General features: G+C 38.4%; 1 pseudogene and 1 gene segment (V, D, J or C); both read left to right on the plus strand.

Moving 5' to 3' along the window:
- Nucleotides 1–11,138, plus strand: part of LOC102867834 — a 286,296-nt gene that overhangs the window by 250,347 nt on the left and 24,811 nt on the right.
- LOC102861731 lies at nt 1,298–2,085 on the plus strand (annotated as a pseudogene).

Consider the following 11,138-nt stretch of genomic DNA (forward strand, 5'->3'; position numbering starts at 1 on the left):
TCCTTGGAGGCAAGGATTCTGGGGCTTCGTCTGACATACTTTGGACATGTTGCCAGGAGGGACGGGTCCTTGGAGAGGGACATCATGCTTGGGAGGATGGAGGGACAGCGCAGGAGGAGAAGACTCTCTATGAGATGGATTGATTCGGTGACTGGGGTAATAGGGATGGGTGTGTCAGAGGCAGTGCAGTTGGCGCCGATAGAGCAGGGTTTAGGGCTGTTGTGCATAGGGTCGCTATGAGTCAGAAACGACTAGACGGCACATAACAACAACAACAATATAAAAGACAAGAGTAAATGTAAACTGTGCTTAGAATATAAGATGCATTTGGAAAATTTCCATGCTAAGTTTTCTAAGTTCAGTTTCATTTCTTTTTTAATATAATGAATCTGACATATTTCTATCAAGAAAATAAAATTCCTTAACTAAAAAGCTAGATTTCTTAATATATTGACTGAAGGAAAAAACACATAAATACTACGTATAATGTAGGGAGCTCTGGTGGCCTTGGGGCAAGAAACTGCGTTGCAATCCCTAAGACGCATGGTTTGTATCCACCATCTGCTCCACAGGAGGACGGACCATTTCCTCCCTGGTGATTAACTGCCTCTGAAAACCAGCTGGAGGGTCAGCTATGGGTCGGTTTTGACTCAAGTATACAACAACAACAACAAACAGAAACATAAAAATACATGCATCTATTTATTCTTGCCTCAGCTCTAATTTTTATGGGGTATATTCCCTGTAGTGTTAACAGCTGAGTCAAAACATATATAATGTAAAAATTGGTCTTTCTTACACACCATATTATTTTATTAGATTTATATACTATTTTGCTGTTGTTGTTGCTGTGTACCATAGAGGCAGAACCGACCCATAGCTGGTCTTCCAGTGGGTTTTTAGGGACAATTAATCACATGGGAGGAGATTGCCCATCCTTCTCTCACTCAGCAGTTGATTGCGTTGAACAGGGTACCTTAGGGATTCCAGGCCAGGTCTTGCCATTAGGCCACACCGTAAATAAACCAATGTCAATGAAATTAACAAATATTTATCAAAATAAGATGATCTGACCTAGTTATATTTACAGGCATAGTTTTTTTAAAAAATCAACTTTATATTCTTATTGTGTTGATATTAAAATCAGCATCTCTGCTCTTCAGGCACAAATTTTATATATACATATATATATATTCAAAGAACAGTATACAACAACATATTCATACAACATACAGCAACATATTCATAAAATACATCAAAATGAACAAAAACTCCTCTTGACCTTTCCTCATATAAGATGTGGAATAAATACAGTGTACTTCATTAACTTAAATGAAGTATCTATGATTCCATAGAGTTGTAGAATATGAAAGTGTGACTTATTTGGACATAGAAGTTAAAAATCCTAAAAAGATGAGAAAGAGAAGAACTTAGGAAGGATGAAAAATTCTCTTCTGTGAGGTAAGACAACATCAAAATTCTCTGGTCTTTTGTCCCACATGTCTGTCACCATGGAAACACACTCTACATAGCGAACAAAGAGAGAGAAAAATAATGTGTTCATGAATGTTGAAAACCTAGATGCCAGGCAATCAAATGTCTTGTGGAGCAAGAACAGAGGACAGTTTTTAACTCAGGCTCTAACAATCCATTTTTTTCACATTACTTAACCTCCTGAGCCTCTTTCTCCATCTGTCAAGTAAGGACAATGATATATACCTTGTAATCTACTGTAAGGATTAAAGGGTAAGTAAGGACAATTATATATACCTTGTAATCTACTGTAAGGATTAAAGGGTACAGCAGGTAGGTCCTGTATCAATGACAAATTATGGTTTCAAGCAGCATTATTTCTCTAGTAATGCTTTTTTATTGTAATTTCACTTTTTTCTGCAGATAAAATCCTTGATACAAACTATCCCCCCAAGCCCACAATTTTCCTTCCTTCACTTGAGGAAACAAAGCGTCACAGTGCTGGAACATATCTTTGCCTTCTTGAGAATTTTTTCCCTGATGTTATCGAAGTAGAGTGGCAAGAAAAAGATAGCAATAAGAAACTGGATGGCCAGCAAGGAGATGTCATGAAGACTAATGACAAATTCATGAAATTCAGCTGGCTGACTGTGACAGGAGAGTCACTGAATAGAGACCACGAGTGCCTGGTCAGACATGAGTATATTACAGAAAAGGATAAAGTGATTGTTTTTCCTTCAATAAATAGAGGTATGTAAAATTTTTATTTATCTGATTCCGTCAGGTATTAATGACAATAGTAAATATATAAGTATATAAACATAATAATAACATAATAAATATTTTTCAAATATCTATGTTTAATGACAGCAAAACTCTACTATTCCTTCTAGAATGAGGTTGATACAAGGATTGGAGGGGGCGAACCCAAAAAAATCACACCTGAAATTTTACTTAAACTTTTCCAACCACATCATGATTATGTTTTAGGATTACTGTAGAAATTAAATGAGACAACATGTATGAAAGTACCTGGTAACTTAACATACAAAAAAAAATGCTCAAAATATTCCATTTTTGATGACTTGATCAGAAAATAAGGAAAATCATATCTTTTACAATTTGTGCTCTAAAAAAGTAAAGTTCATTTCAGAGTTGCCAAACATAAAGTTTAGAGAACTCTAGTGACTTGGTAGTAAGGAGTTGTGCTGTCAACCCAAAGGCAGTTCAAATCCACCAGCTGCTCTTCAAGAGAAAGATGACAAATCTCCTCCCAGGCAAATTAACTATGATGGACTTCAAATTAATAATAGATAACAGTAACAACATGTTGTTATTGTTATGTGCCATCGAGCTACCTGTGACCCATAGTGACCCTATGTACAGTGGCTCTGAACCCTGCCTTGTCCTGAGCCAATCTCACTAATTCTGACACACAAACCTCCATTGACCCAGTTACTGTATCAATCCATCTTATCCAGGGTCTTCCTCTCCTATGCTGTCCCTCAACCCTTCCAAGCTTGATGTTCTCCAAGGACCAGTCTCTCGAGGCCACGTGCCCAAATTATGTGAGATACAGCTTCAAAATCTTAGCCTCCAAGAAGAAACTTGGTTTCACTCTCTCCAAGACAGGATCTATTTGCTTTCTTGGCAGTCCATAGTATGTTCAAGACTCTTCTCCAAAACCATAGCTCAAGTCATCAATTCTTCTTCTGTCATCCTTAGTCACTATCCAATTCTCTGAAGTGTAACAAGACCATGGCCTGGCTTATGTGCACATTAGTCTCTAGATTGACATTTTTTGCTTTTCAGCACTCTGTAGAGGGTTCTGACAACAGTTTAATCTTTATAACCAAAAATAGGTGTATGTAAGCTATCCCGAATACGGTTCCACAAAAGATAAAGCAACTCTAGCAGTAGCAGTTTTGACACGGTCTCATGTTTCATATCTGTATTTTACATATTACCAGAAACACACACAAACAACACCAAAGAAAACAAAAACAACAACACAACATTGTGGAGATGACTCAAATTCAAGAGCTCCTTTAGGTTTTTTTTCTCCTGTAAATCTCAGTATCTCCATTTCCATAAAATGTGGATATCAATGTTTGTCCCTATGCAAAGGGGATTGTGTTTATGGGAAAATTTATTTCTGGAAAAAAGAATGATGTTAATAAATGTCTTCCAAAGTGTCTCAGTGTGAGTTTGAACCACTATCCTTTTGGCTAACTAGTCAAATAATTATTTGTGTCATCAAAATTCCTAGACTCACCTGATGTTTATGATGGAACTTACCTTAATGTAGGATATAAGAAGAGCTTGGGGGTATAGTGCATTATGGGTTACTTTGCTAACCAAAGGGCATATGGGTTGAGTTTGCCAGCAGCTTCAAGGGAGAAAGACAGGCAGTGTCTGCCCCATAAAGATTTCTACCTTAAGAACAACAACAACAACAATCAAAACCCAACAGGGAAGTTTTAACTTCAGAAGGTATGGCTGCTTGAGAAATTTTACATGCAAAAACAAGTTATATGAATTGAATCTACTGAATTGCAAAGAGTTTGAACCATTATTCATTAGATTGTGAGATTTATTCATAATGGCTTCTTGTTCAAGGCTATGTGTACAGAGAGATTGACATAATGGGCATGAACAATTAATTCTTGGTTACCTTTCTTCTAGGCTTTGCTGATTCAGGGAATCCTTGTTTGGAAGAACAGAAGAGTAAGTTTTTGTATATGTTTGCCTGTAGGTCACACGTTGTTGTTGTTGTTGTTGTTAAGTGCCGTCGAGACGTAGATGACTCATAGTGTGACACTCTGAAGGAAAGATTTGAACACTTCTATAACTTGTTTCTCCATGTCCATAGAGTTTCCAGAGGCAAGCTATTTTGGAAGTAGATACCACTCCTGCTTCCAAGCTTGTTTTAATCAGGGAGCTCCACCAAACACTGTCCACTATGGGTAACCATTATCACATTTGACACATCAATGTCACAGTGTTCAGCTTCACAGCAACCACAAGTTATCTCTGTATATATCATATGAAATAATACAGTGCCACACACCTTCTAATATAGTGATGAGAGCAAATAGGTAAATGGAAATTCCTTGTGCCATATTACAATTGGTAAATGTACAAGTACTCTAAGTTTTCTTCTAAAATAGGTATAGAATGAGAAAGTCTAAGTTGAAGATTACCAAATGAAATGGAAACGTGGTAGAGAATCTCTACATGGTCTTCAGTTTGTCAGAGACTGAATTTTAATTCCAGTTCTTTAAATTATTTGTTGGCATAGAGCAAGTTCAAGACTATCAAATGAAAGGAAAACATGGTAGAGAATCTCTGCATGGTCTTCAGTTTGTCATAGACTGGATTTTAATTCCAGTTCTTCAAATTATTTGTTGCATGAATATGACTGCATCTCTCTCTCTCTCTCTTTCCTTTCCTTTCCTCCTTCCCTCCCTCCCTTTTTCCCTCGCCCTCTCTTTGTTTTGTGAAATACTGCCTGATATACAAAATGGGAATAGTCACACCTAACTCACTCTCTTCTCATTTATCAGGTTCACAATAAATCAATAAATACTATTTTCTAACCCTTTCTGGTAGAAAATACTGGTTTTAGCTTTTGCAAAGTTCCCTCCATCATGTTTCCACAACTTTCAGTAACAAAGGGGCCCTGGCCTCACCTGTCCACCAGGCAAGAAGAGTAATAACCCCTCACCTGACAGAGCCCAGAGGTTCTGAACATGTCACCAACTGAGTATTCTGTCCACACCAAGTGCTATTAATTCTGGAGTTCTGACTCTATAGGCAGAACAGTTACAACAGAAAGTTCCCTAGGAAGTAGCCAAATCTTGTAGTTGGTTTGGCCTGCAGGCATCGTCATGAATTATTTCTTGACATTGTATATTTCTTGCAAAACTTCAGAGGACAGTAAGCGCATTTTCTAAGGTAACAATTAGAAAAGACATGACAGACACTCAAGAAATAGAAATCAGTTAGTCATTCTAATGGTTTGGAGAATGTAGATTATCCATTCTCTGTACTCTCTCCACTCTCACATACTCAGACTTTGGGTATATTGTCAAGAGAGCCAGTCCTTGGGACAAGATATCATGCTGGGAAAGTAGTGGGTCAGCAAAAGGCAGGAAGAGCTTTAACAAGATGGAGTGACACAGTGCCTCCTACAATGGGCTTGAGCAGAAATGATATTGTGACAGTGGTGCAGGACAGGGCCAGTTTCAGATCTGTTGTCATGGGGTCTGTAGAAGCTATAGTTTACTTAATAGAACCTAACATCAACAACTCTCTTCCATTTTCTATAATTCCTTTTTAGTAAAATTTCTGAAATATACCTCTACCATGTTATCCAAGTTCCACACGTTATATACCTTTCTCAGGACTTTAGGGAGCTCTGGTGGCCTAGTAGTAAGAAATTGCACTGCAATCTCAAAGGCATGTGGTTCAAATCCACCAGATCCTCCATGGGCAAAAGATGGGTAATCTTCTCCTGTATGATAAACAGCCTCTGGAAAATTCCTAGAGGGTCAGCTATGAATTGGTTCTGACTTGATGATACTCAACAACAACAACTTAGGACTTCGAATTTATGTACAATGTGTAAAAGCTCAGCTGCTTCTGTGTCAGCAATACAACTTCACATTTATGTTTCATGCCCTTGATACCTAATGTAGTTATTCCATGTGGAAATATAGAGTTACAGAGAACTTAAAGCCTGTTATTTAACTCCTAAGATTGAACTGTGGGTCCTGGCACTTGCTAAATGCATGGTACCGGGTCAATGACACTGTTCATTGTCTTAAGTTTGTTTGGAAAATAGAAATGGAAATTATACATTCTTACTAGGTTATTGTGAAGAATTTTTTCTCACTGCCATCAAATTGATTCTGACTCACAACAACCCTCCATCTGGTTTCTGAAACTATATATCTAAATCTTAATGAGTGGATATTGCTTATCTTTCTATTAGAGAGTGGCTGGTGGATTTGAGTCACTAAAGACATGTAACCTTTGGGTTAGAAGCACAAACTGTAAGGACTACAGCACCAGGAGTCCCTGTTGCACAGATTAAATAAGGTTAGAAGCTTTATATACAAAGCTATCCACATACATAATGTCTGCTACTTAGTACTCAAGGATCATCATTTCTTTTATTAATTACAGACATGGTGGAGGTAAGTGGTAAAAACTAATTAGTAAACATATTTTCCCCCTCATGGACCAAGTAATTAAAAATACAAACTTAAGTCCTTAATAGTGAGAGAGTTTCAAGTAGATGTTAGGGTAGATTGTTGGTTAACTAGACCTACAAGCTAATTTCTGAGTAGTCATGTTGTTGATGGTGGTACTTGTAGATACTTATTATTGAATTTTCTTGGATGTGTGGTTTCACTACACGAAATAAATGTTCATGATCCTTCAACACATTAGCATGCACTTTACTGTCACTTGGACAGAATTAACTAATGCGAACCTTTTCCAGGGATCTCGCAGCTGCAGTTCATGAACACGTCTGCATTCTACACCTACCTCCTCCTGCTGCTCAAAAGTACACTCTACTTGGCCATTGTCACCTTCTATGTACTCAGAAGAACAGCAGTCTGTGGTGATGGAAAGACCTCGTAACAGGTGGTGAAACAAACGGGCCATCTTTTCTTCTTATATTGTCTTTCAAACTTTCCACTGAAGACCTAGCTGGATTTTTCTCTCCAAGTTTGGGGTTTTTTTCTGCTGTGATATCTATTTGTTTAATCTTATGTATTGAAAAATTGGAACCATGAACAGATAAAATGTTGCTGCGTAATAATAGCACAAAACAATAGTACCACTCCCCCAGGGGCAGGACCAAGGGCTGCCTGGAGAAGCCTGTAGCATTTTCTTCTTCCATCATCTCCATCAGCTTCTCCAAACTAAACCTACTACACACATCACCCAGCAGTGGTGTGCAGCTTCTCTCTCACTACTTTACCACTTCCAGTGCACTGATTCCTACTTATGGGGACCCCTTCTGTGTCCGAGTAACTGTGCCCTTTTAATTTTTCAGTGGTGGATTTTTCAGAAGCAAACCACCAATTCTTGCTTTGGAGGCAAAGTCTTACTTCAGACTGAAATCTCTGATCTTTGATCACCAGTGGAGCACTTACGGTTTGCTACACCCAGGGACTTCTGCCATGCCCTAACTGTGTTCCTTAACAAGATAACTGCCTTAAAAACCTTCCAGTTTCTACCTTAAAGACAAGAAGCCACCATCTTTGCTGCTTGAATTCTGTATTTTGTTTTTTATGTTACAGGAACAATAAATTTTATGAAAATTCTGCTTGTGTCCAAGTGTACTTTAATTTGGTAACAACTCACTGAAAATCCAAGCCAGGAAATAGCATGAAATCCATTTTTGTTTGAGATAAGGGTCCAATGTAAATTTCTAACTATTTTCCTGAAATAGTGTTTGGAACACTTTCTTTGATGACCTACTGCTGAGGCGCATCCCAACCCAATGAAGGGGGCTGTTGTTTCATTCTCACAGTTCTCCAGATTCAGATTCACTTGGTTTAGTCGTTACAGTGGTGCCAACCACACATCTTCTATGTGTTAAACTGTGCTCAACTCTGCAGAGTTTCACAAGCATCCTGTGTGCTGTGATCTTCACTCTAACCCCTGTGATCTTCATCCTGTGATCTTCACTCTAAGCCTTGGGAGCAGCATTAACATCAGAGAGGCATGTGGTAGAGGGGTTGACTGCGTGGAGTGCCTGGGTCTGAATCCTAGATCTGATATTTAGCATCCATATGACCTCAGACTAGCTTCTTGTACTCTTTGTGCTAAAATTTCCTTATCTTTAAAAAGTTAGTGCCCTTATTCTAGGTTTGTTTTTCTAATTTATTACATGTAAGTCCTTCTCACATTAGCATTATCTGGCAATGCCTATGTACCTTAGAAGTATCATACACCATAAAAGTAAGTATTTACAACTAGCCTTAATAAAATTTTTCTATGGAGAGACTAGATTTAGATATGTCGCTTGATTTTTTTAATTTCTTTATTTATCAAAACCTAACAAAATTGCTAATCAGAAATGCAGAACAAGAAGAGATAATGAGATACTACCCCAAAATGGTGTAATTTAACCAAAAAGCTAGAAACTCAACATTAACTATGGAATTTATCTGAGTGTATGCTTATTTTCCATCATATATTCTGTTTTGCTTTAACAGTAGCAAGTATCTATCATTAGTGGAGCTCTAGTGGCAAGAAGCAGTCACTGAGTCAATCCATCTCATCCAGGGTCTTACCCTCTTCCATCCTTCCAAGCATGATATCCTCCTTCAAGGATTGGTCCCTCCTGGTAACATGCCCACAGTATGCAAGACAGAACTTAAAAATCCTTGCTTCCAAGGAACAGTCTTATTTCATCCACTCCTAGACAGACCTGTTTCTTCTCTACGGTATGTTCAATACTCTCCTCGAGGACCATAACTCAAAGATTCTTCTTCTATAATCCTTAGTCATTGTCCAACTCTCTGATGAACAGCAAATACATGTGAAGATGATGGCTTGGATCAGGTGCACCTTAGTCTCTAGACTGGCATTGTTGCTCTAGAAAGGCCCTTGAAAGTAGATTTTTCCAATGTGATTCATCTTTTGATTTCCTGGCTGCTAGCACATGCAAGCAAATTCTGCTGAAAATTATCCAAAACCAACTGGAACAGCCACATCAACAGAGAACTGCCTGACGTGCAAGCTGGGTTTAGAAGAGGCCATGGTCCTAGGGATATTATAGCTTCTGTTATATGGATCTTGGCCGAAAGCGGAGAGTACCAGAGGAATGTCTATCTGTTTTTCATTGACTATGCAAAGGCATTTGACTGTGTGGATCACAACAGACTGTGGCTGACTCTGAGAAGAATGGGAATACCAGAACACTTGATTGTGCTTATGCAAAACTTATACTTGGACCAGGAGTCAGTCATCAGAACAGAGCAAGGAAACACTGCATGTTCAAAATTGGGAAGGGTGTATACCAGGGATGTATCCTATCTCCATACCTTTGTAATCTATAGGCAGAAAGATTATCCAAGAAGCTGGGCTCTGTGAAAGAAATGTGGCATCAGGATTATTCAGATGACACAACCCTGTTTGCTGAGACTGAGGAGGACCTGAAGCGCTTGCTGCAGAAGGTCAAGGACTTCAATCATTGAAGCTCAACATCAAGAAAACAAAAATTCTCAAGACTAGGCTGATTGGTGCATCATGATAGATGATGAAGATATCTAGATTGTTAACTGCTTTTGTTTACTTGGCTCCACAATTAATACCTTTGGTACCAGCAGCCAGAAAATTAAAAGATGAATTGCATTGGGAAAGTCTACTGTCAGATACCTCTCCAAAGTACTGAAGAGCAACTATGTCAGTCTGGAGGATAAGGTGTACCTGATCTAGGCCATGATCTTTGATCAGATAGCTGGACAATGACTAGGATAGAAGGAGAATTAGTGCTGGAGAAGAGTATTGAATATAACATGGATGACTAGGAGAACAAACAGGTTTTCCCTAGAAAAGGCTGCTCCTTGGAGACAAGGATTCTGAAGCTTCATCTGACATATTTTGGACATGTTGCAAAGAGGGACCAGTCCTTGGAGAGGGACATCATGCTTGGAAGGGTAGAGGGACAGTGAAGAGAGGAAGACCCTCAATGAGATGGATTGATTCAGTGACTGGGGTGATGGTGGTAGGTGTATCAAAGACAATAAGATAGGCACAGGCTAGAGCAGGGCTGTTGTTGTACATAGGGTTGCTATTAGCTGCAGGCGACTTGACAGCACAACAATAACAAATACGAAGAGTGTTGACTGAGGAACCAAGCAAGATGATTCAATCTCTTCTCCCTCTATCATGATGCTACCCATTTGCCTGGTGGTGAAAATTTTTGTTTTCTTGATGTTGAGCTTTAATCCATATTGAAGACTGCAGTCCTTGGCCTTCTTCTGCAAGTGCTTCAGGTCCTCCTCAGTTTCAGCGAACCGAGTTGTGTAAACCACATAACGCAGGTTGTTGATAAGTCCTCCTCTAAACCTGATGTCTCATACTTTCTTGTAAATTCCAGCCTTTTGGATGATCTGTTCTGAATATATATTGAAAAGATATGGAGATAGGATGTATTCCTGGCATACACCTTTCTTGATTTGAGTCCCAATTTATGTTATTGGTTAAATTATCTGTAATGAAGTTTAACACCTTGTTTGTCACTGTATCTCTAGATTCATGTTTCGTTTCTCTATATTTGTGTTCCTATACGTTAGCTGAGCTGGTGTAGTCAGTAGTTTTGTGCAGAGCCATCAAAACTCCCAACCTTAGATTATGATCTCATATCCTGGATAAATGTTAGTATTTGGAAAAGTAAAGTATAATCCCATGCTGAGACAAAACAACCATTTGTGTCCAAAAGGTAAAGCATTTTCCCTAATAATAAGCATTTTAACTTTCAGAAGAGAGTTAGTAATGGATTTCATGAGTTAATATTGGTTGAACTAGACACTCTTTGTAGAAATGTAGATTGCTTGTTTGAACTGGATTCCCATCTCTAGAAATGTAGGAAGTTTTTTTTTCTATAATTATATTTTATTAATTTTCATAAACATTTA

The sequence above is a fragment of the Elephantulus edwardii genome, unplaced genomic scaffold (genome assembly GCF_000299155.1).
Source record: "Elephantulus edwardii isolate Elephantulus edwardi_28Jun2011 unplaced genomic scaffold, EleEdw1.0 scaffold00059, whole genome shotgun sequence".
NCBI classification, from domain to species: domain Eukaryota; kingdom Metazoa; phylum Chordata; class Mammalia; order Macroscelidea; family Macroscelididae; genus Elephantulus; species Elephantulus edwardii.